Source organism: Podarcis tiliguerta (genome assembly GCF_965153285.1).
Source record: "Podarcis tiliguerta genome assembly, chromosome: 9".
NCBI lineage: Eukaryota > Metazoa > Chordata > Lepidosauria > Squamata > Lacertidae > Podarcis > Podarcis tiliguerta.
The window spans coordinates 65340622-65364730 of NC_139542.1; the positions used below are offsets into that span (position 1 = coordinate 65340622).

General features: G+C 43.7%; 1 protein-coding gene across 5 annotated transcripts in view; it reads left to right on the plus strand.

Moving 5' to 3' along the window:
- PPARGC1A (PPARG coactivator 1 alpha) overlaps window positions 1-24109 on the plus strand; it is a 631111-nt gene that overhangs the window by 76142 nt on the left and 530860 nt on the right. The window lies entirely within an intron of this gene.

Sequence of the window (24109 nt, forward strand, 5' to 3'; positions counted from 1 at the left end):
TTTTTAAGCCTCAAAATGGCAACACCTGAAAACTCTAAAGAGCAAGTTGGACGTTTTTCTTTAGTGCTGCAGTAGTTGATTAATGAGCTAAAATATTGGACCACAGGTAACTCCAGCGAGGCAGATTTAAGCAGATATAGATAAAAGTTGAGTTTTACTCAAAATATTTTAAAAGTACATTTTTGCTAGAATTTGAGCCAGATTATGCATCACAGCACAGGGACATGGGTGGCGCTGTGGGTAAAACCTCAGCACCTAGGACTTGCCGATCGCATGGTCGGCAGTTCAAATCCTCGCGGCAGGGTGCGCTCCCGTCGTTCGGTCCCAGCGCCTGCCAACCAAGCAGTTTGAAAGCACTCCCGGGTGCAAGTAGATAAATAGAGACCGCTTACCAGCGGGAAGGTAAACGGCGTTCCGTGTGCTGCGCTGGCTCGCCAGATGCAGCTTGTCACGCTGGCCACATGACCCGGAAGTGTCTGCAGACAGCGCTGGCTCCCGGCCTCTTAAGTGAGATGAGCGCACAACCCTAGAGTCTGTCAAGACTGGCCCGTACGGGCAGGGGTACCTTTACCTTTACCTTTACCTTTACCTTTATGCATCACAGCATAATCTGGTGACAGCAGCCACGAAATTAAAAGACACCTGCTTCTTGGGAGAAAAGCAATGACAAACCTAAACATCATCTTAAAAAGTAGAGACATCACCTTGCCAACAAGGTCCGTATAGTAAAAGCTATGGTTTTCCCAGTAGTGATGTATGGAAGTGAGAGCTGGACCATAAAGAAGGCTGATCGCCGAAGAATTGATGCTTTGGAATTATGGTGCTGGAGGAGACTCTTGAGAGTCCCATGGATTGCAAGAAGATCAAACCTATCCATTCTTAAGGAAATCAGCCCTGAGTGCTCACTCGAAGGACAGATCCTGAAGCTGAGGCTCCAATATTTTGGCCACCTCATGAGAAGAGAAGACTCCCTGGAGAAGACCCTGATGTTGGGAAAGATGGAGGGCACAAGGAGAAGAGGACGACAGAGGACGAGATGGTTGGATAGTGTTCTCAAAGCTATCAGCATGAGTTTGACCAAACTGTGGGAGGCAGTGGAAGACAGAAGTGCCTGGAATGCTCTGGTCCATGGGGTCCCGAAGAGTCGGACACGACTAAACGACTAAACAATTTAACACTGTGGTCTTTTGGTAGCCATGCAATGGGAGCTGCTCGGGTGCTGACTGTTTTGAAAGTGTGTACTCCAGAACATTTTAAATAGAGCCTCTTCAACATGCTCCACCCGTGTCCCTACATGCTCAGCATATGTGAGAACAATTAGCATTATGATGTTAGCAGTGGGCTCCTTATCTGTCGAAATCTAGGACAGGATGGAAAAGATGACTAATTCTCCAGGGGGTTTCTATGGGGCATTTCCTCACATGTTATGTACTTGTTCAAGATCAATTGAAACATCACATTCCTCGCCTCCCCATAACCACAGTTGGGCCTGTACATGTTGGACTCTATAAACAAATATGCCAATTATATCTATGTCTTCTGAGTGGTATTGAGGTTGTTTTATGTATAACCTCACTGTCCCACGGTGCATCGATTATTCTAAATTTTCCAGACCTGTGAGCTTTTTAGTTTCTGTGTGTCCACATTCTGACCTCAGTTGAATGTAGCACAGTATATCAATTAATTATATGGCTCTTGTAGCTATGAAGACTCTGACACATTGTTTTCCAATGTATCAACTGGAAATATTTTATTTATATTCTGCTTATGGCAGCAAAGTCTCTGATATTGGTTGGCTGAGCTGGTTTGGCTTTGTGTGGCCAGTGACTCAGGGAACTAAACAGTTTGTAGTTCAGCATCAGAGAACATGGAGAAGGTAGTTTGCTTGATTTGGATTAAAACAACACACAGGGACAGGCTTAGGGCTTGGAAGAGGGAGAGGGAGAGGGGAAGCTAAGGGATAGGTACCTAACAATTAATAAGATTGGTTAAGAGACAGGATGGATGAAAAGCAAATTAGACAATGTGCTGAAAAGCAAGAAACTTGAGTGGAAAAAAGGATGGTGAAATATGGAGTCAGTTGTGTAGCATTTGGGGGGGGGGGGCACAGGGGCTGTTGCCCTGGACGCAAAATTGTTAATAAAGGTACCCCTGCCCGTACGGGCCAGTCTTGACAGACTCTAGGGTTGTGCGCCCATCTCACTCAAAGAGGCCAAGGGCCAGCGCTGTCCGAAGACACTTCCGGGTCACGTGGCCAGCGTGACATCGCTGCTCTGGCAAGCCAGAGCCACACACGGAAACGCCGTTTACCTTCCCGCTAGTAAGCGGTCCCTATTTATCTACTTGTACCCAGGGGTGCTTTCAAACTGCTAGGTTGGCAGGCGCTGGGACCGAACAGCAGGAGCGCACCCCACCGCGGGGATTCGAACCGCCGACCTTTCGATCGGCAAGCCCTAGGCACTGAGGCTTTAACCCACAGCGCCACCCGCGTCCCGCAAAATTGTTAGGGGCGCAAAATTTCAACACCCAGTGCTGCTTCAATACAGCTGCACACTTCCATTGCTGGGCTCTGTTGAAAATGGATTATCCATGCGAGCCAGGAAGTGATCTCTCCAGACAATGGAACGACTCTTATTTTCTTATCTCTGCAGCAGTTGAATATACATTCGTAGTCTCTCCCTTCCTTCCCCACAGTGGCCTCGGGCTCTGGCAACCCATGCTATGCTACTACATGGAGTTGGAGAAAGTAGGACTGGAGCTATGTAATATTGGCAGGAAGAGAAATCTGCCAGTTCTGTCTTCTGTTGCCATTACACCCCTCTGTCCTGGTGTGTGGATAATGCCATTATATAGTTTAGTCACTAGGTGGCACTGAAGTTAGTTGCATCTGGGTGGAGACAGGAGCTTCTTGCTATTCTGTGAGAAAGAGCAGTATGCGAGAGTTGAAAGGATGTTTTCTGCATGTGAGTGAGTGCTTTTTTCTACATACACTATTCTAACATCAGTGGAGAAGCGGTACGTACATGGAACAGTAACTATATGAAATTTAGACAAACTCTTCTGACATATTTGGTTTTATACCAGCATGTCTGCTGTTGACTAAATAGGGCGGGTGACTCCTGTGGAAACAGGCTGTCTTGAGCAAAATATAAAAGAGAAAGCTAACAGATTGCTTTGGGAAATTTATGGGTTTTAAATCAATTGTCAAAGATCTGTGTTGACATGCAGTTGGGAATCACACTGCACTCTGTATTTTTGTGACGTGGTTTGATGCTGCTCAGTTTCTGAAAAAGATCCATCATTGTGCTTGAGGAGCATGTTACTTCCCAAGCAGTTTCATACTCAGCAAGAGTAGAAGGTGCTGATAGGACTGGAGTATTACCTTTGTGCATTATTTTGCTGTTGAGATTAGAATGATTATTTTAAAAACTCTAGTTTGATTTGCCAGTATTCAAGGGTGATGGGAGTTGTAGGTCTACAATTTCTCCAGCCCCCAATGTAAACAATATCCTGGGCCTGAATTTCCCATCCAACTTCCATATAAATATTTTGACTAAATAGAGAACATTTGGTGTATAGCCGCATTTGGAATGATAACTGAGATGAATATTTCCTCTTCTTGCTGTTCTGTGAGCAGCTTTTCCACACCATGTTTGGTGACCAGGGGGTCACAAGATGTCTGTGGCCCATTTCAGATGTCCTACCTAAAACATGCAGGAGGGCAGCAGGAGCGAGCATGAGCATGCTAGCTGCCCAGCCCCAGCAACATTATTGTCACCCTCCACATGTTGTACTAATGAAGGCTCTCGCTTGGCTTTAGAATCCTGGAAAAAACCAGGGTTCTAGCACTCATGGAGAGCTTCCAGAAGCATAGAAGGCTCCTCATTTGACAATTTTGCCTTCTGGTCTGTTTCATGCAGCACAGCACCACATGTTTTCTAAACCACATAAATTCCTGGAGAGGGCATATGTTACTGAATATCTGGATATATCTGGATATATTTATAATGTTTATGGCAGATAAACCATTGTCCATGATAGCTGTTAAGTTGTTGGTGAACATAACAGACGACACAGTGATTCTTCAAACAGCTCTTGTTTATTCAGACACCAGAACAGAACTGAACTGAAGGGTTCAGCCAGCCTGCTTATATAGAGCTCCAGTACAACGTTACTGTAACAACTTTCTGTAACTATCCAATCACTGAACGTTACTTTCGATCTCTTATTTGCATATGTGGACCTGAACTATCTACAGCATCCCCCTGCTGGCCCAGGGTGAGAACTTCAGTACATAACAATAGCTAAGTAGCTGAATGGAATTTCCTCATTTGGAAGAATTATACATTTGTATAATTTTGTATTACTTTGTATTACTGTTGCTCCCCAAGGTGCATTTCTTTTTTCACATGAGGTTGGAAAGAGACAAACAGTAGGGTAAAATGGATGCCTCCCATAATACCTATACAACCTTCCTGTGTGTTTCCTAGAAGCACCTGGCTGGCCAATGTAGGATGCTGGAATGTATCGGCCTCTTGCTTGATCAAAGTTCTTGCGGATATGCCAGTTCTGCACTCTGTTACCCTTCATCAGTTCTGATCATGGTGGGAAGAGGAAGATTGGAAGAAAAACCATAACGATAGGTTCTTCTCACATAGCATGTCTACAAAATCAACAACAGGAGTAGGAACCTACCATCCAGATATTTGCTGGTTGTGTCCCTTTGGCATAGGAATATTCATTTGGTAATTAGCTCATACCAAGAAGAAGAAGATAATGAAAATGAGAAATTATTCCTTTTTCTGCACAGATTACCTTAGTGCATGTCAGGCTTCGGGGAATCGGATCCCTCCCCGGTGGCAAAAAATAAGCAGATCAAACGAAAGGAGCGTTCTTACCAGATAAGTTCTATAATAATCACAGCAAGAGACAAAGGAATGCATATCTCTCTAAAAAATGGCGTCGCTCCCAGTAAAGGTTCACCACCTGCGTCCCCATTAATCTTCGTCACTCCTACGTCAGGTAATCTGAGTTTGTTGCCATTGCGCTTTCTATTCTAACACTTTCCAAGTCCTTCTAGTCGTGGGTGAATTTGGGGTGTGTGTGTGTCAGGAATGCTGTCCAAGGACACTGAACCTGCCAGCTGTCTCTCTCCTGGTGTTTCCTCTTCTAGCTGTTCCTCACCCAGTATTTCCCAGCTTTCCCCCTCTGGACTATGCCCTTCTGCAAACCACTGTTCTAAATCAATACTGTCCTCCTGCTCTTGGGAAGTTTCAGAAAAGGTGGCGGGGGGGGGGGGGGGGGCTCCCACCATTCCTCCTCAGTCCAGTCCCTGACGGTGGATAGTGCAAGATTTTTAAAAATAAAATAAATAAATAGTGCAGAAAACTGTTTTCTGGATATCGTTGGATGGATTTATTAATTACAAATACACCACTGAGCCATGAATTGCCATTGTTTCAATTTTACGACTTCCCTCTTAAATACAGATACTTAAAGAAGGAATCAAATGTCAGTGGTCAGCGAATTAAACAGAAACACTTTTCTGCTTCTGAATGCTGATTTCCCATTATAGTTTCCGACTTTGAAAAGGACATTTGCCAAAACGTTTACCGTGCTTGTTGAAAAAAAGATATGTGTTTTAAGGATTCTGGTGTCTTGGTTTATTTTGCAGATACACATACCAGTAAATCAGATGTTAGATTTTGTCCTCATTCTGGCCTCTTTTCTTATACATCAAGTGGACCATCTGCCTCTACAAACAAGCACCACCTCACATGTAGTCTGATTTTGGTGTCATAGAGGGAGCTTGCCGTTTGTTTGGTATTGATAACATACAATGAGTTAAAAAAAAATTAACAAAAACTTTATTAAAATACACCACTCTGTTTGTTTGTGTTTTACCCAATTTAATACAGAATACAGCGGTACCTCGGGTTAAGTACTTAATTCATTCCGGAGGTCCATTCTTAACCTTAAACTGTTCTTAACCTGAAGCACCACTTTAGCTAATGGGGCCTCCTGCTGCCGCCGTGCCACCAGAACATAATTTCTGTTCTCATCCTGAAGCAAATTTATTAACCCAAGGTACTGTTTCTGGGTTAGTGGAGTCTGTAACCTGAAGCGTATGTAACCTGAGATACCACTGTATATCAAAGAGCAGATTTGTGGCCTTGTGGCCCTTGTGTTTCGGCCCCACCGAAATAGTACTCTGGCAGTCTGTTAGGTTTGCAGGGAAAAAGATAAACCTGCTCTGCTTCTTCTCTTGTTGATTCTTCTTCTCCGAGCTCACCCCCAGATATATTCCCCGATACTCCAAAATGACATTTGACTTTAAGATGCACTTTGCCTGGATAATGACCACTATTTTAGTTCATCATGGTGGCCTAGTTCACGTCACATAAAACTGTATTTAAATATGGTTGAGTAGCCTGGTTCGCACAGTATGGTAAGCCAAACTGTGGCATATTGGGAGTGTGCAACGTGCAGGATTCTGGAGGGCTACTTACTGCTGCTTTGTTTATCTCCAATATGTTTTGCTATTTGCTATTACAGTGCTGGTAAGCCATGGTTTGGCTTACTTAGTCAAGGGGGAAAAGCTGACATGAATACAACCATGCTGGCACATGTCGCTGCAAAGCTCTTGTTCCGCTTCTCCTCGGCTCATGCTGCCAGAGTCTGGCTTGTGATGGTATCCGAATGAAGGCTCACAATTGATTTCTCCACACAAGCCACAAGTAGTAAGCCAAGAACAAGCCTTGCTTGTGGTTTGTTTGTAGAGAAACCAGGAGCCCAGCTTCTTGTATCATGATAAGTCAGAGTAGCAGCCGGAGTGGGTGACGATCATAGCTGTTAACCGTCCCTTATTTGGCGGGAAAGTCCCTTATCCCAGCGCCGTTTCCTGCTGCTGTCCTGGATGGATGATGTCCCTTAAATTTCCCAGGTTTCATGCTCGCCCGGCTTCGGATGGAAGCAGCGGCTCGCGGTCCTCCGTCTCGAGAGAGAGTGCATGCACGAGCTGCCGTGTCTCCGTCTCTTCCTTTCCCCCCTCAGGGGCGTGTCATGAGGAGACTGGTGGCGGCGGGCGGGTAGGCAGCCCCTCTCTTGCGAGACTTCTGCCACACTGCCATGGGAAGCCAGAGGTGGCGGCGGCGGTGGTGGCTGAGGAGGCGGCCTGAGGGGAGGAGGAAGAGGAGGGGATGGGGAGGGACGCAGAAGGGCGGTGCTTCAGCGGCTGCGGGCGAGAGTCTCTCTCCCTCCCTTATTTTGGCTGCTGATCCCTTATTTTCGAGGCTGCTGGTCCTTTATTTTCAAATCTGTAAGTTGACAGCTATGGTGACGATTAGAGCAAGAAATTTACAGCAAGATGTACTTGTATGCAGAACATTCGCATTCAGCCATAGTTAGTTCCAAATTATGGTTTATGTGATGTAAAGAAGAAGCGTAAGTGGTCTTGTAACTGTGGAACTGCAACTACCTTTGGGTGCCTTTAATTTATATTCCTACAACATGTGAAAATCAAATACTTTCAAGAATAAAAGTTGTGCACAACATCACCTGGGACGGAAGTTTGTTGCTTTGATTTAGTGTGTCTGTGATGATGGCAATGTTACTTAGGTTAGATTATATAGAAAAGAATGCATGGTTTAAAACAGGGATGTCCAACAGGTCGAGAGAGCCAGTGTGGTGTAGCGGTTAAGAGCGGTAGTCTCATAATCTGGGGAACCGGGTTTGATTCCCCGCTCCTCCACATGCAGCTGCTGGGTGACCTTGGGCCAGTCACACTTCTCTGAAGTCTCTCAGCCTCACTCACCTCACAGAGTGTTTGTTGTGGGGGAGGAAGGGAAAGGAGAATGTTAGCCGCTTTGAGACTCCCTAGGGTAGTGATAAAGCGGGATATCAAATCCAAACTCTTCTTCTTCTTCTTCTTCGATCGCGATCCCCTCCCCCTGAAAAAACACAACAACTCAACAACTTTGGCTCCCTAAAAAAAGCTCAACAGCTTTGGTAGATCACTGCAATATTTTTTTTTTATAGTGGGAGTAGATTGCTGGCTCTTGAAAGTTGGACATGCCTGGTTTAAAACATGAGAAAAACATTGGCCTTAATTCTTCAGGTTTAATAGTCAGTGGTTAACAGCAGCTCTTGCTGTAGATGTAAGTTGAATTTCCCCTCCTTTGCCCAAGTGATTTAGAGCAGAGGAAAGATTACTGCATTATAATCTAATAGGTATGAAAGCTATATAATGGCAAGTTTCTCAACAGTGTAAGTTATTGTTACTTACATAGGTATCCGAAGAAGGGTCTGGTTGATTGACATAATATGAAGGAATGGGTTTTGAAATGGTTAAGTATATTTAAAATAGCACTTTGCACCTGAATGTATACTTTTTGTGAAGGGAATTGCCATTTCAAACGCTATGCATATAGCACTTTTACAAATCACAGCAGCGAGGAGATACGACAATTCACTCTGAGAGAATCTGTGTTCATGCAGATGCATGTTAGTGTCTTGTCTATTACAAATTTGAGTGATGAACATTGCATGGATGCAGAAATGCATATGAAGGACCAACCACATCTGCTATTGGGTCCCCGGAGCACAGATTCACACAGAGCGGCAAAACGTCCTTGCAGGTTATTAACAGGATTTTATTTGAAGCGCATATATGCAGAACAAAGATACAGGGCGATAAGCTCGCAACCTGCACACCCAGTCAGGGTGCGCCCCCTTTTTATAGATTTGCAGAATACAATACCACCTGATTTCTTGTAAACCGAAAGTTATGGCAACTTCCTATGTCCTTACATGGGCTCAGTGGCGTAGCGTGGGTTGTCAATTACCCGGGGCAAGTAATTTGCGCGCCCCCCGCTGCACTGTCCCTCCCCCAGATAGTCCCTCGCTCTCTCTCCGCACCGCACCGCACCGCACGCCTGGCACCCTCCCCTCCACAGTGGGCGGCGACCCGGCGGCTCGGATCGGATTCGCACAGCCAGCACTGCAGTGAGAGAGAGTGAGTGAGCCAGGTAGGGGCAGAGAGCTGTGAGTGTGAGTGCGCCCCCCCAGATGTTGCGCCCGGTGCAGCCGGGCCCCCTGCACCCCCCACTCTACGCCACTGCATGGGCTTGCCCCCCTTCTTTCCTACAATGGCCTCACCAGCCTCTCCACGCCACGGCAATATGCGTTCCTGAGTCTGCTTATCTCTTTACAACCTTGAATAATAAACATCTGAGCCTGTTTCATCAATGCCAGCCTTGTTCTCCTGATGGACCTTGACATGTGGTTTACACTAATAACAATAAGATGGGGCTTTGTTTCTTGTGCCCCCTGTCTGGGGTACAATAACATCCATTCAACTTTGCTCTTATCTTTTACCCGCCTAAGCCAGTCATTTTGAGAGAGGAGAAAATGCCTAAAACAATTTTTGGGATCCATATAGAGAACAATATTCTAATGGCCCTTCACATAGACTGTTGATCTGTTTCTCCCCTTTGGAAGCTGTTGTGTGCTCTGGAAACGTGAGATCCTAGTGTGTGTGTGTTTGTTTGTTTGTGTGTGTGTGTTTTGTTTATTTTAATGGGAAGGACTTGTTCTGGAGATGTTTCTATTTGAATCTTAATCTTACAAGAAAATCTTTAGCCAAGTCAGGTTTTTAATCACTATGTTAGTCATCCCAGTGATTACATAAGGAATACTGTAGGAGCATTTCAAATACCAGCAGCCTTTGGCACTGGAATAGCAATGAGGATGAAGTATTAAAAATATGTGCTCATAAAGACAAACTTGGCTAGGCTGTTGCACAGAGAGATCATTTCTCTGTTTGTTCCTGAATATATCTTTACATTAATTCAACTTGTTTCTGAGACAGTGCAATGGAGAAAGAGCTAATTTGTGTTAATTATTTGCACATATGGTGTGCGGCTGATGTTAGCTAATGCTACATTAAGGATAGACATGCTGGGCAGACATTAAATAATAGTATAAATATTTGCATTGTTTATGACAAACTGATTCCTCCTCCATATCTTCGTCAACTCTGCCACTGCTGTATTCATTTGGTATGACTTATGGGGTGCCATATGTCTAGAATTATAAAAGTGCCCCCTTAAATCTAAAGCCCTAATTTGCTTCAAGAGCAATTTAATATTTAGTAACACTTAAAAATAATAGCCAAATCATCACCACCACCATCATCATTATCACAGCAGAATGTCCTGTTTAATATTAATCGTGAGAGCTTATTCTGTGTCAGAAATGCTCTAAAGGATTTCCACAGCAGTTCGAGAGGAATGAACTGTTTTAAAGGTATTTCCAAATATTTATAAATATGAAATGGGTTTTTAGCATAACTATTTGCTTCCAAGATGAACTAACCTTGTTCAACAAATAGAAGGCAAAAAGATGACTGCAATAGGATTCAAGTCCCTCTGTGGGAATTTAAAGTTCCTCTGCTAAGAATAACAAAATTATAGGCATGAAGTGAAGGATGGCCCCAGGGACCATTCTTTTTAACTCACTACTGAGCCACTGTATCTAAATAATCCTTGGCAGATCCTTGTCCAGTCTCCTTTCCAAAGACTTCAACGAAATATGGAACACCTTTTTTTCTAAGGCATTACTTGTTCGGTTACTTTTTTTCCATTTACAGTTACCTCTCAGTGGCAACTGTATATATAGGGTGCTCAAGTATGTGGCTGCACAGTGGCCCAAAGGTTTTTGGGATCTGCCAAACCTAGAAATTAATATTACGTATAAACATGCGCCTGTAATTTATATAGCATTCTGAAGATACGTGCTTCATTTTTAATTAAATTTCCTCTTCTCGCCATAATGTTTCCTCTGCGTTCAGAAGGTATATACAGTGGTACCTTGGGTTACAGACGCTTCAGGTTACAGATGCTTCAGGTTACAGACTAACCCAGAAATAGTACCTCGGGTTAAGAACTTTACTTCAGGATAAGAACAGAAATCGTTCAGCGGCAGTGCGGTGGCAGCAGGGGGAGCCCCATTAGCTAAAGCGGTACCTCAGGTTAAGAACAGTTTCAAGTTAAGAACGGACCTCCAGAACGAATTACGTTCTTAACCTGAGGTACCACTGTAACTGGATACTAGTGTATTGTTAAATTAAAGTGGGAAAACCCCTCGGAATATTTTTGCATGAGGGTCTCTCTCACCTTAGTTTGATGACTGAACCAATGCAGCTTATGCAAATCACATTGTCCATTCGTGTGATAAATAATAAAATACAATATTAGAAAACAAGTTTTCAAAGAAATAAGAAAAGCGAGGCTATTCAGTGCATAAGCTGCAAGTGACAGGGATCCTTTCTGAGATAATATAATGGTGGGGTTTCACAGCCAGAGATAACAAACCATATCAGGCCTTCACTGTGGTGGGGGTGGGGGTGGAATGTGGAACAGCTGGGGACAGGCCACAGCAGGTCTCTCATAACCAGGAGTTGTAGGATCTGTTGTTTCTTAACGCAAAGGGCAAATGCTTTCCTTCCAATCCACATACAGAGGTACCTCGGTTTAAGTATTTAATTCGCTCCAGAGGTCCGTTCTTACCTGAAACTGTTCTTAACCTGAAGCACCACTTTAGCTAATGGGGCCTCCTGCTGCTGCCGCGCCGCCGGAGCACAATTTCTGCTCTCATCCTGAAGCAAAGCTCTTAACCTGAAGCACTATTTCTGGGTTAGTGGAGTCTGTAACCTGAAGCGTATGTAACCTGAGGTACCACTGTACTGAGTCCATTCAGACTCATAGCTGAATCTTCTTCTTTCTTCTTCTTTGGTGATCACTCATAGCCGAGTAAGATTGTCTTCCATAAACACGGTTTTAACAATGAGTCCGTAAGTGACTGTGGAGGCCAATTCTGGATCCACACGTCCTTCCACAGTGGGGACATAAGTTTCCGGGCAGGAATTGATCACGGTGAGGGTTTGCAGAGTGTGCCTTCCTCTTAGCACATTTCTCCCTTGCGTCCTGAGTTTGAGTGTCTTCAAAGCCCATGCCACCTTACTTCAAAATTGGAAGTAGGACAGCATCATCCACTGCACCTGAAGGCAAAAGGCTAGTTTAGGGGGTGCAAGCAGCTCTCTTGGCACACAACAGCTCTGCCTTCCAATCCTTCATTGCCACTTTCCATGTCCCAACATTTGCTGCCCGAGGCAGCTGCGAATTTCATGATAAAGCTGGCCCTGCTTGCAGAACGCACAAAGAACATGCTGAGAAACCAGCCAGTCTTCTGTTTCGGGGTGAAATACTAAAATGCTGCACATCCAGTTATGAGTAGGAGGACAGGTGGTGTGGGGAATGGCCTTTTCCAAGAGAAACGTCCTGTCTAAATTGCTCTCCTGAATCTCTACCTAGGGAAGTCATGGGACAGCAGAATCTTGGTCAGCATCAAAAGAATTTGCTTAAGTGATGGAGCTTTAGCTGCTTGTTGTCTCTCGGTTGCTCAATGGTTATTTGCTTTCGTTTTGTTGACGTCTATTGTAATATTTCGGCTGACTTGAATGGACTCAGATTTTCAGCTTCATGATGTACAACATCCTATTTCAACTTGAGTGCTTGTGTTTGCATCTCCAGGAGGAAGCTGTCCAGGGGAACTGAATAAAGAATTGACTATTCAGCTTGTTAGGCCTCAATGTCTCTCATGTCTCCCGAGGTAAATTATATCACTGGATATTGGTAGGAGCTTGGTCAATTCCTTTGACTTCAAGTCTGTTTGTAACAAAGGGAGCTTTAACCCTTGAGCTTGAAGGGGAAACAATGCTTAGTATTTTTATACCACAATGTCTGAACATTCAAATAAATCATCAGGCAAATCAGGGAGTATTCTGAAATGTAAAAACCAGCTCAGGGCATTTCTACTTCTCATAACAAAAACTCTGTAGTATTGGTCTGCCAGGGCAATAAATATGTCAATGTGCTGATTCACTTGATAAAGCACTAGTGGCTATTGCCTCTGGTTTCAGATTTGGTTCACAGGCAGTTAGACACTGATTTAACTGTACAACTCCCTATATCTGTTCCTTAATATTGCTCGCTAATCAGGAACATGGCATAGCCTGCAGAAGCAACACTTGAATCAGTTTGTAAAGTAATCTCTAGTTTTTTGTTAGCAGAAGAGAGAGTAAATGAGATTTTGGGGTGTTTTTTTTAATACATTGTCATTTTGGAATAGTTTATGTACTGCAGATATTTGTTTGGATTCTAGGATTAGGTGTCTCAGGCAGGCTGCTTAAGCATGCATGGGACTGTGTAATAAGTTGTTGTTGTTGTTTAGTCGTTTAGTTGTGTCCGACTCTTCGTGACCTCATGGACCAGAGCACGCCAGGCACTCCTGTCTTCCACTGCCTCCCGCAGTTTGGTCAGACTCATGTTTGTAGCTTCGAGAACACTGCCCAACCATCTCGTCCTCTGTCGTCCACTTCTCCTTGTGCCCTCCATCTTTTCCAACATCAGGGTCTTTTCCAGGGAGTCTTCTCTTCTCATGAAGTGGCCAAAGTATTGGAGCCTCAGCTTCAGGATCTGTCCTTCCAGTGAGCACTCAGGGCTGATTTCCTTCAAAATGGATAGGTTTGATCTTCTTGCAGTCTATGGGACTCTCAAGAGTATCCTCCAGTACCATAATTCAAAAGAATCAATTCTTTGGTGATCAGCCTTCTTTATGGTCCAGCTCTCACTTCCATACATCACTACTGGGTGTAATAAGTAGATGTTGGGTTTGATTGACTGATTGATTGATTGCATTTATATCCCCACCTTTTGTTGCAAGGAGCTCAAGGTGGCATGCAGAGTTTTCTCCTTCTTCATTTAATTGCCACAACAACCCTGTAGACTGAGAGGCAATGACTGGCTCCCAAGATCACCCTGTGAGCTTCAAGACCAAGTGGGGATCTGAATTCCAAGGTCATAGTCTGACACTTTAAACACCAAACCACACTGGCTGAAGTTAAAATGCATGGTCTTGCAAAACACAGGAGTGTCATTTGCAACAATACGGTTTACTCATTGGCTCTTGGAGTGTTTATGATTGTGTATTGTGGTTATCTTGCTGTAGATTTGCTGTTGTTGCACAAGATTCTAATAACTGTAAACTCATCAACTGCTCCTAAAGAGTTTCTGTATCTCTCTCTGAGCAGCATGCAGGCTAACCACTCAAGAGAATTGTGAAATAGTCATCAGGTACCATGCACCAAAGACAGAGCTGTCATATCAACTAATGTCATTTCCTGCACAGGACTTTTCAGCACAGACAGTTCCCAGATTCAGCTGTGAGCCGTATGTGACAGATTCAGAAGCTGCAAAAGGCTCTGTGTGGCGTGTCTCCCATAGCCTCATGGAGAAGATCTGATCTGATGCAGCCACAGTGGCAGGGAGCAGCTTCCTGGTGGCCATTAGCTGAGCTTGGCAGGCAAGAAATAATAAGAGCATCTCCCACGTTCATGCAGCTTCCTTCTAGGAAGTGGTACCTGTTTGCATGGTCGTGCTGAATGAAAACATTTCTTCTTCCACATGCTGATGTGGACATAGAATCACAGTTGGCAGGATTTTAAAGCATCTGAACTGGGCTCCTTGACCAGTGTATGTGTATGTGTGGACCAAGTACTTTAATTAAAGAATTGTTGACATTTTGTGTCAATATATTTCCTTATTAAAAAACCTTGTGTCAATATGTTTCCTTGCTAAAAAACCTTGCCATAAGGCAAGGTGAGGTGGCAAGATTTACAGGGGCAGCAAATCTGGTCTCCAATGAATGTTGACTTGGTTCCTGTGGAGATGCCTAGAGCATCATCTAGCCATGTCCTTTTATCACTTGCAACTGATTCATCAGCTGAATCAACAGGAGGAACTAGACTTTGCTACAGTCATTCATGCATTGGTTACATCCAGACTAGACTATTGTAACACACTGTATGTGGGTTTGCCTTTAAAGACAGTAAAGTTGCTTCAGAGCTGATGAAGCGGCTGGGCCAAAGCCGAAAGGTCACTCAGTTGTGGATATGCCTGGAAGTGAAAGGAAAGTCCAGTGCTGTAAAGAAAAATATTGCATACGAGATGGTTGGATAGTATTCTCGAAGCTACCAACATGAGTTTGACCAAACTGCGGGAGGCAGTGGAAGACAGGAGTGCCTGGCGTGCTCTGGTCCATGGGGTCACGAAGAGCTGGACATGACTAAATGACTAAACAACAACAATAGTTCATTGTACCTGGGGCTGCACTTGAAGATCACTTCAATCAGGGCAAAATACAGGTGGCGGAATTTTTACTGGTTCAGTCAGATGGAATTTTATCATATGGGTTCTGAAAGAGTTACATTGACTGCTTGTTTGCTTCTGAGCCTAATTCATGGTTTTAAATGGCTTGGGGTCCAAATATCCAAAGGAAGACCTCTTCCTATGCCATCCTGCCCATGCCTTAAGACCTCTACAGGGGACTCCTCCATGCCCCCATGACAGGAGAAGTTCACTATGTCATGATGCCTACAAGAGAGTCTTCTGTGTAGTGGCACTCTTTTTGTGGCATGTCATTCTCTTAGAAGTTTGCGTGGCACTGGAATTGTTACTGTGTCAGAGCTAGGTCAAGACTTGTTTGATTTTCCGCTTCCTTTATCTGTTTTGACAAAGTGTTTTATTGCTCTATAATTGATTGATGTCTTGTATTGTTTGTTTTAGCCTTACTCTGCCCTGGTATCTCTGTAGATGAAGGGTGAGTTATAAATACTGCCCCACAAATATATAACTAAGGGAATCAACAAAGTTTGGGTCTCCTGATGTGGGAAAATGAAAGTGCTTTCCACAAAGGCAAAATCACAATTACACTTGTGGCCTGTGAATTCTTTGCTGTAAGGTTTTCTGCAGAAGTACTTAAAGCTGGCAATTTTATTAACTTCTATTGCTAGTTTAGGGATGCGAGTGGTGCTGTGGGTTAAACCACTGAGCCTAGGACTTGCCGATCAGGAGGTTGGCGGTTCGAATCCCCTTGACGGGGTGAGCTCCCGTTGCTCGGTCCCTGCTCCTGCCAACCTAGCAGTTTGAAAGCACGTCAAAGTGCAAGTAGATAAATAGGTAACGCTCTGGCGGGAAGGTAAACGGCGTTTCCGTGTGCTGCTCTGGTTCGCCAGAAATGGATTAGTCATGCTGGCCACATGACCCGGAAGCTGTACGCCGGACCCCTCGGCCAATAAAGCGAGATGAGCGCCACAACCCCAGAATTGGTCACGACAGGACCTAATGGTCAAGGGTCCCTTTACCTTTTTATTGCTAGTTTACAGCATTGAATCCACACTGACTTCTTAGATTTTTGCAATAGGAAAAAACCCTAATCTTGCTCAGTAATTATATACCATAGTTAATTAATCATATAATGTAATAAAGTGAGACCATTTTTTTAAAAAAAAGAGATGTGCCAAATGATCATGATAATTCTCAGTAATTATGTGTAATAAGATTGATTAAAAATGACTTTGGCTTGGATTTTAGGAATGCAATACATGTGAGGGAGATAATGCCTGATCCCTCACTAGTTCCATAATGATCCGGTCAACATATGGGAGAAACCATACCCACTGGGTATTTAATCTGTTGCCCCCAAAGAGCTTTCTTCAGATTTGGGACACTATTCTAACCACTGTGTCATTACTGCATGCATTGTGCATCCAAGGAGCCAGCCTAGTTATTTTTAATTGCTATTTATTAAATTTGTATTTCTCGTCATTCGGAGATCACAGTTAAGAACAATGAGGCACACTGAGTTGAGTGGAGTAGACACACGCTACCAGCTGATTTAATTTCAGTTGTAGAATTTACCGTATTTTTTGCTCCATAAGGCGCACCTGACCATAAGGCACACCTAGTTTTTAGAGGGGGGATTCAAGAAAATTATTTAAAGGGAGCGCTGAGCGGAGCCTGTATGCATCCCAGGCTCTGCTCAGCGCTCCCTTTCATGAGCTGCGTGGAGCGTGTGTGCGGCACAGGTTTTTCCCGGAGGTGGGAGAATGGCAGTCCATCACTGATGGGCTGCCCTTCTCCCTCCTCGGGGAAAAGCCCCCAAGAGCCACACACACACTCTGTGCGACTCTTTAAAGGGAGTGCGGCTCTTGGGGGCTTTTGCAGGAGGTGGCAATGCTCTCTCTAGCTCTTCTGGCTTCAGGGGTAGCTCGCGAAGAATCCACAGGGCAGCCGGATAAAGGCTTCCTGCTGCCCTGCGGAGGCTTCGTGGGCTACCCCAGAGCTGCTCAGGAGCTTGGTGGGGCTGGCAGGGGAAGCCCGGGTTCCCCCCCAGCCCCAAAGAGCAGCTCAGGGAGCAGCGGACAGGCTGTGCGCAGCCTTCCCACTGCTCCCAGAGCTTGTGGGGCTGGCAGGGGAAGCCCGGGTTACCCCCCCCCAGCCCCAGGGACCACACATTCACTCCATAAGACGCACAGACATTTCTCCTTAGCTTTTAAGAGGAAAAAACTGTTTCTTATGGAGCGAAAAATACGGTAATTGCTGCAAGATGTTTGGTGTATTCTATTGGATAATACATAAGAGCAAAGGGAAAGAGTTTGAAATAGTATCATGTCTGTCAGTCTTGCAAATAATGAAAGGCCTATACTGCATTTCTTATTAGCCTACATGACCCCCTCAACACCTACGTTAGTTGTTTGTGTCACAGTGTCAGGGTGAAAATAAATGCAAAATCTTTGCCCTGTTACTGGGAGGTGATTCTCACTCTTCACAGGTGACCAGGTAAGTAGTTACTATAGCATGCCTGTTATGCCGACAATGTATTCTTAATAGAGAAGGGGGTATAGCACAGCGATAGAGCACATTATTTTCATGACAAAGGCTTCAGTTTCAGGTCTTGGTATTTCCAATGTACAGGATCTTGGATAGCAGGATCTGAAAATACATTTTGCTTAAGACTTTGGGGAGGTTTTCCAGTAAGACAATATAGTTGCAATGCAACCATCGGTTCAGCAACACCCCGCAATAGAAAGGACACCACTTATAAGAATGGTCAAAATAAAAAAATAATAAAAATGTCCAGTAGCACCTTAGAGACCAACTAAGTTTGTTCTGGGTATAAGCTTTTGTGTGAATATTTCGACTGTGTCAGACCAACATGGCTACCTACCTGAATCTTATAAGAATGGTGTGTGAGATGTTAATAAACATTTTTAAATCAATGGATTCGGTTACTGGTATAAAGCTGTTTGATTAATCTTAAGGCTTCAATTAAAACATTTAAGCCAAAATCCATGGCAACTTGTATCTTTAAATGAATTTATAAACTACGCTTAAGCTTATATTTCTTTTGGTCCTTTGACATTAAAGGTGATTTTTTTTTGAGGCGCGTGCAGAATAATAGCTATCAGAAAGATTTGTCTTGTTTGTCATGTTATTTAATCTTTATAATGGTATTGGTCACCTGGTATGAAAATCCTTGGTCCTCTTGTAAGATCATTACTCAGAAACAGACGTAGCTCTTTCTACCTGGTGCTGGCTTCTTGCTTTACAGCTGTGAAGTCATTCAAAACATTTAGGTAGAAAATGGAATGGAAAGAAAACTCTACCTGCTTCGGAAGCACCCTATTTTTCATTTTTTTTAAAAAATTCCATCTACCACAAGGATTGAGTGCATGTAATATTGTCACTCTTGGTGTGGCAGACTACCTTGACTGTTCATCTTCCATTTTTTATTTTTTTTGTACTTAATTTTCACATGTACCACTGCTTTAAAGAAAAGCTGCCGCTATGCATAATCTTGTTGGAAGAGGACTCAATAGAATCAAGTTGGCAATACTCATTTTGTCACCTTAGGCTTTATTAGTGAATGTAATAGTCATTTTAAAAATCTTTGCAGCCATAAGTGTTTTATCTCTCTTACAGTCTCATATGCTGTGTTTAATCAGTGTCATTAAGGAAAGATACCATATTTTTCGCTCTATAACACGCACCCGACCATAACACACATGTAGTTTTTAGAGGAGGATAATCCGTAGGCATGCCACCCATAGGCATTTCCTCCATAACACGCACAGACATTTCCCCTTACTTTCTAGGAGGAAAAAAGTGAGTGTTATGGTGCAAAAAATATGGTAATTAAATTTAGCACCACTTACTTTTTTGAATCTCAGCCCTCTTGGAAAGGTTTGGGAAAAACCTGTATGCAAACACATCTTACAGAGAGAACCCATAATCTACCCCAACTTTCTTTAGAAACAGTTATATACCACAAAGTGCACCATCTGGTTTCGTGTTACATGCATGAACATTGGGCCAGCCAAAATTAGTTTACCCTTGCTTGCAGTAATTAATCGTAGCCTAAAAGAAGAAAAAGAAAATATTTGTTGATAAAGCTTTTCTGGCCTGTTGACTGGAGGCCATTCTCACCCTCTGTAGATGACCAGGCAACTGGTTATAATCCTAACAACATTATTTTGATCAGCTGCATGTGCCCAAAGGAAATCTGTTCAGGGTTACACACACAATGAAATCCTCTTCACCACTCCATGTGGTCATTGAATAATCTCATTAATTCACCAAGCTTGAAACTAGTTTCTTCCACAAAAGCCTTTCACTTAGTAGGGGCTAGCATGTGGCACAGCACTTCAAAGAGCTTTCTGTAGCAAAAACCTAGCACTCTATTAATAATATTTATGTTTCATTTTTATTATTTTCAATTACTCCATTAAAAGAAATAATATTCAATCACCTTAAATAATTACACAGTCATTTCTGTGCAGATCGTTTTCCTTGATCACATATTAGAAAAAGAATGTCTAATGAGCATGTCTAAAACCATTTACAGAAGTATGTGACTAAACACGCTTCTTACCAAATCAATCAACAGATTTCTTAAGATGGAGGCCTCTTGAGTATTTCGGGTTCGCTTGTCATAACTAAGATATCAGTCAAGCTTTCAATCTCTACAAATGTTTCTTAATTAACTTTTTATGCTTTAAGTAGAAGGGAAGTATATTAATCCAGAGCATTAGTGCTGGGTAAAACTGACACTAACCCTATATCCATCAATTTCAGAATGTCTCCAGTATGGCAACTGGGTTCATGGCTACGTATTAGTTCAGGTATGTATTTGTCACTTTGAGATGAAGTGTCCTCTTGCTGGACCAGGCCAATGGCCCATCTAGCCTAGTATTCTGTTCTCAAAGTGCCAACAAGATGCCCAAAACCATCAGAGCACAGCAGCGTTCTCCCCACCTGCAGTGAGTGCCATGTTGAGATTTCCATTCCACCTTAAGGAGCAGATGTGTGGAAATGTTGCATGTCACATGTCTGTTTACATTCCAGCACAGCTTGCTGGGAACTTCTGTTGTGTGTATTGCTTTTGCTTTCCCCCGGTCTCTCTGAGAAGACGAAAAGGGAGAGACGACATGTTTCTTTGTCCTGATTTATGATTAATAAATCTGTAGTTGTAGTATGCTTACACAAGCCTCACGCCAATTCTGTTTGTGCAGTTCGATCTGCTGATAGTGTGCCCTGGCATAGCCAGATGCGGCCACTCTCTGAGCTGAATCACTGAGCTGAATCACTGAACATCACTTTCGATCCCTTATTTGCACAACTATCTACAGCATCCCCCTGCTGGCCCAGGGTGAGAACTTCAGTACATAACACCCAGATTTGGAAATCTGTTCCCGGAAAACGTGGCAGCGGCAGCCTCAGCAGCCCAGAGTCAGCCTGGTAGTGCAGTTGGCTCTGGCTGGCTTCAGGAGCTGCTCGCTGCCACACAATACACATCATATGGGGACTTCCAGCGAGGAAAAATGGCGGGCACCACCGCAGCGGGCAACGAGCAGCTCCTGAAGACAGCCAGAGCCAACTGTTCTACCAGGCTGTCTCCGGGCTGCCCAGGCTGCCACTGCCAAAGGGGAACCGGGGAAGTCCGGCAGTACAGATCTCCTGCCCCCTTCCCTCTTCGTTTTGACTGATCGGGGGAGGCTTGGGAGTCATGGCCGGCTGGCCGTTGCCAAGATTTTTTTAAAAAACTTGCACATTTATGTTTCACAGGATGCGAAAGAAGGGCTTTGCACCTTGAGTGGCAGAGAAACTGTGTGCCTTGCGCCCCTCCTGGGCAACAGCCTCCTGCCCGTGACTCCCGAGCCTCCCCCAAACAAAGGGGAAAGGGGGCAGGAGATCGGGGAAGGTTTGGGAGTCATGGGCGGTCAGCGCACCGTTGCCCAGTTTTCTTTTTAACCTCTGCGCATTTATGTTTCACAGGGTGCGAAAGAAGGGCTCTGTACCTTTATACAATATGTATGTGTGCTTGGGCCCAGGGTCTTTTGCCTCACCATCCCCACTACAGTGGTACCTCAGGTTAAGTACTTAATTCATTCTGGAGGTCCGTTCTTAACCTGAAGCTGTTCTTAACCTGAAGCACCACTTTAGCTAATGGGGCCTCCTGCTGCTGCCGCGCTGCTGGAGCACGATTTCTGTTCTCACCCTGAAGCAAAGTTCTTAACCTGAAGCACTATTTCTGGGTTAGCGGAGTCTGTAACCTGAAGCGTATGTAACCTGAAGCGTATGTAACCTGAGGTACCACTGTACTGACTCCCTGTTGCTACTCAGCTTCAGGAGTGTGAACATGCTAGAAATGTTGGCTTGGGAGAGCACATCTTTGTCTGAGACTCTGTCCTGTCTTCCCAAGGCATTGACTTCAGTGCTTCAATTTACATCACTTATTTTGTTCGCATAGTGATGAGGATCAGGGTGAATTTAGGAGGCAGACTAAGCCTACTTCAATCACAGCAGACACCCAGCACTACACATTTTTTGCTTCTCTGCTGGTAAAGTTGTGTTGGCAGTGGAAATATGCTGGCATAATGTTCTTCTGGCATCACATGCCCGGTGGTAGTGGAGCTCCAAGATTTTCCCACACAGGAAGACTTGCATCAAATCCTAAATTCTTCCAGCCAGTACGACTTGAGTGTAGGATTGTTCCTTAGAATTAATTATTGGTCATTCAAACCAAACATAACATGAAGAGTTGGAGGACAGAATGCAGTTCTATATTCAGGACTTGTTAAAGGCTCGGGAACTACTGGTTTTTTTTCTGTGTTTAAGACAATTTTTTCCTTAGAAGGAATAGGCAAAAATTGTGGGTCGTCAAATCATGGATAGCAGAGGGGGGGGGGTGTGATTGGTGGCAGCAGCCAGCAGGATATTGGCAGCAGCGACTGCGCGTGTGATTGGTTGCTGTGGCAAGGCCGGCTGACAATTGGCTGTGGCTGCAGCAATTGGGTGGGCGATTTAACTCTGGGCAATCCCCTTCCAATAGGGGTTGTCTTATACATGGGGGCATGTTATACACACACAAAATATGATATATCTTCTGAGGTTATTCTGTGGGCCTGTACTATAAATGGATATATTCGAAATATATTTCTTGGAGCTTTGTGTGGTGATACATATATAGATATAGTTACACACACACACACACTTCACTTTTAAAAATGGGTCCAGAAATTTTTTGATACAACCATCTGAATAAAAAGTATTTTCAGGCTCAAATTAGTTTTGGATTTCCACTTGGGAGAAAATTGTAGCTCCTATTACAATACTCGCCTCTGGTTATACTTGGGAGAGAAATGAATCAATTCATTGGGCAATCACTATGTTTGTCATCATATTACACTGGGGCACAGACTCCGTAAGGCACTGGATTGACAAATCAAATACTAGTCGCCTTTTCTTTTAGAAATGTTATAAATTCCAGAGTCAAATACTTCTTAAAGTACTTTCTATCAACCATGCTGCATTGCTAATATTTCTTCTCCTCCTTCTTCTGTGGTAATTTTCTCCAAATGTGTGTATTTTCTTTATTTTGGAAGATTTGCTTCATTGCTGTCAAACCTAGCCCTCAGCCTTCAGAATTTAGGATTGCATTTATCCAAACTTTGTGTGCAGACTGATGCAACATTTTAAAGCCATAGTTTTGTTTGCTTCTACCTGACAGCACACTCCATTATATAAAGAGATATTTACTTCTGAGTAAACTTATATAATATTGCTTTACATGAGCAGTGTCACCGACTTGAAAATGCCCTCACCACATTCTGTGCAAATGCACAATTTTTCCTGCCCCAGCCGAGCTTTGAAAACTAAGAATTCAAGTTTATATCATGATTATTATATGAACTGAGGAAAACTGGCCCTTTGACAAATACCATGGCATAAACAACCATCATCCCCAGTTGCAACTTTTTCTACATTTTTCAACCATATAGAAGGTTGAATATATTTGCGTGTGAATATGTTGACACCTCTAAACTTGTGTATACTGTTTTCAAATAATAATAAAAGAAAAAAGGTGAACAGCTTGCCTGAGGTATGGAGGGAGGAGTAATGTTGTTGTTTAGTCGTTTAGTCATGTCCGACTCTTTGTGACCCCATGGACCAGAGCACGCCAGGCAATCCTGTCTTCCACTGCATCCCGCAGTTTGGTCAAACTCATGCTGGTAGCTTCGAGAACACTGTCCAACCATCTGGTCCTCTGTCGTCCCCTTCTCCTTGTGCCCTCCATCTTTCCCAATATCAGGGTCTTTTCCGGGGAGTCTTCTCTCCTCATGAGGTGGCCAAAGTATTGGAGTCTCCGCTTCAGGATCTGTCCTTCCAGTGAGCACTCAGGCCTGATTTCCTTCAGAATGGATAGGTTTGATCTTCTTGCAGTCCATGGGACTCTCAAGAGTCTCCTCCAGCACCATAATTCAAAAGCATCGATCCTTCGGCGATCAGCCTTCTTTATGGGCCAGCTCTCACTTTGATACATCACTACTGGGAAAACCATAGCTTTCACTATACGGACCTTTGTTGGCATAGTGGAGGAGTAGTATTGATGGTTAAAGCACTGCTCTACATGTTAGGATGTTTTGAATGAAAAGCATGTTCTAAAGGTGGAATCACAAAAACCTGCTTTGAAATCAGAATCATAGTGACCACTCTTAAAACACTATGGGATTACTCTAGAATGCAGTCGCATATCATCTTCCATTCTTTAATTTCCAAAGGAAAAATGGGTATTATGAATTAAATGTCCTGTAGTTTGATTTGCTGCTTTACAAATAAATGTAGAGGTTTGTGAAAGATGTAATGTTTGT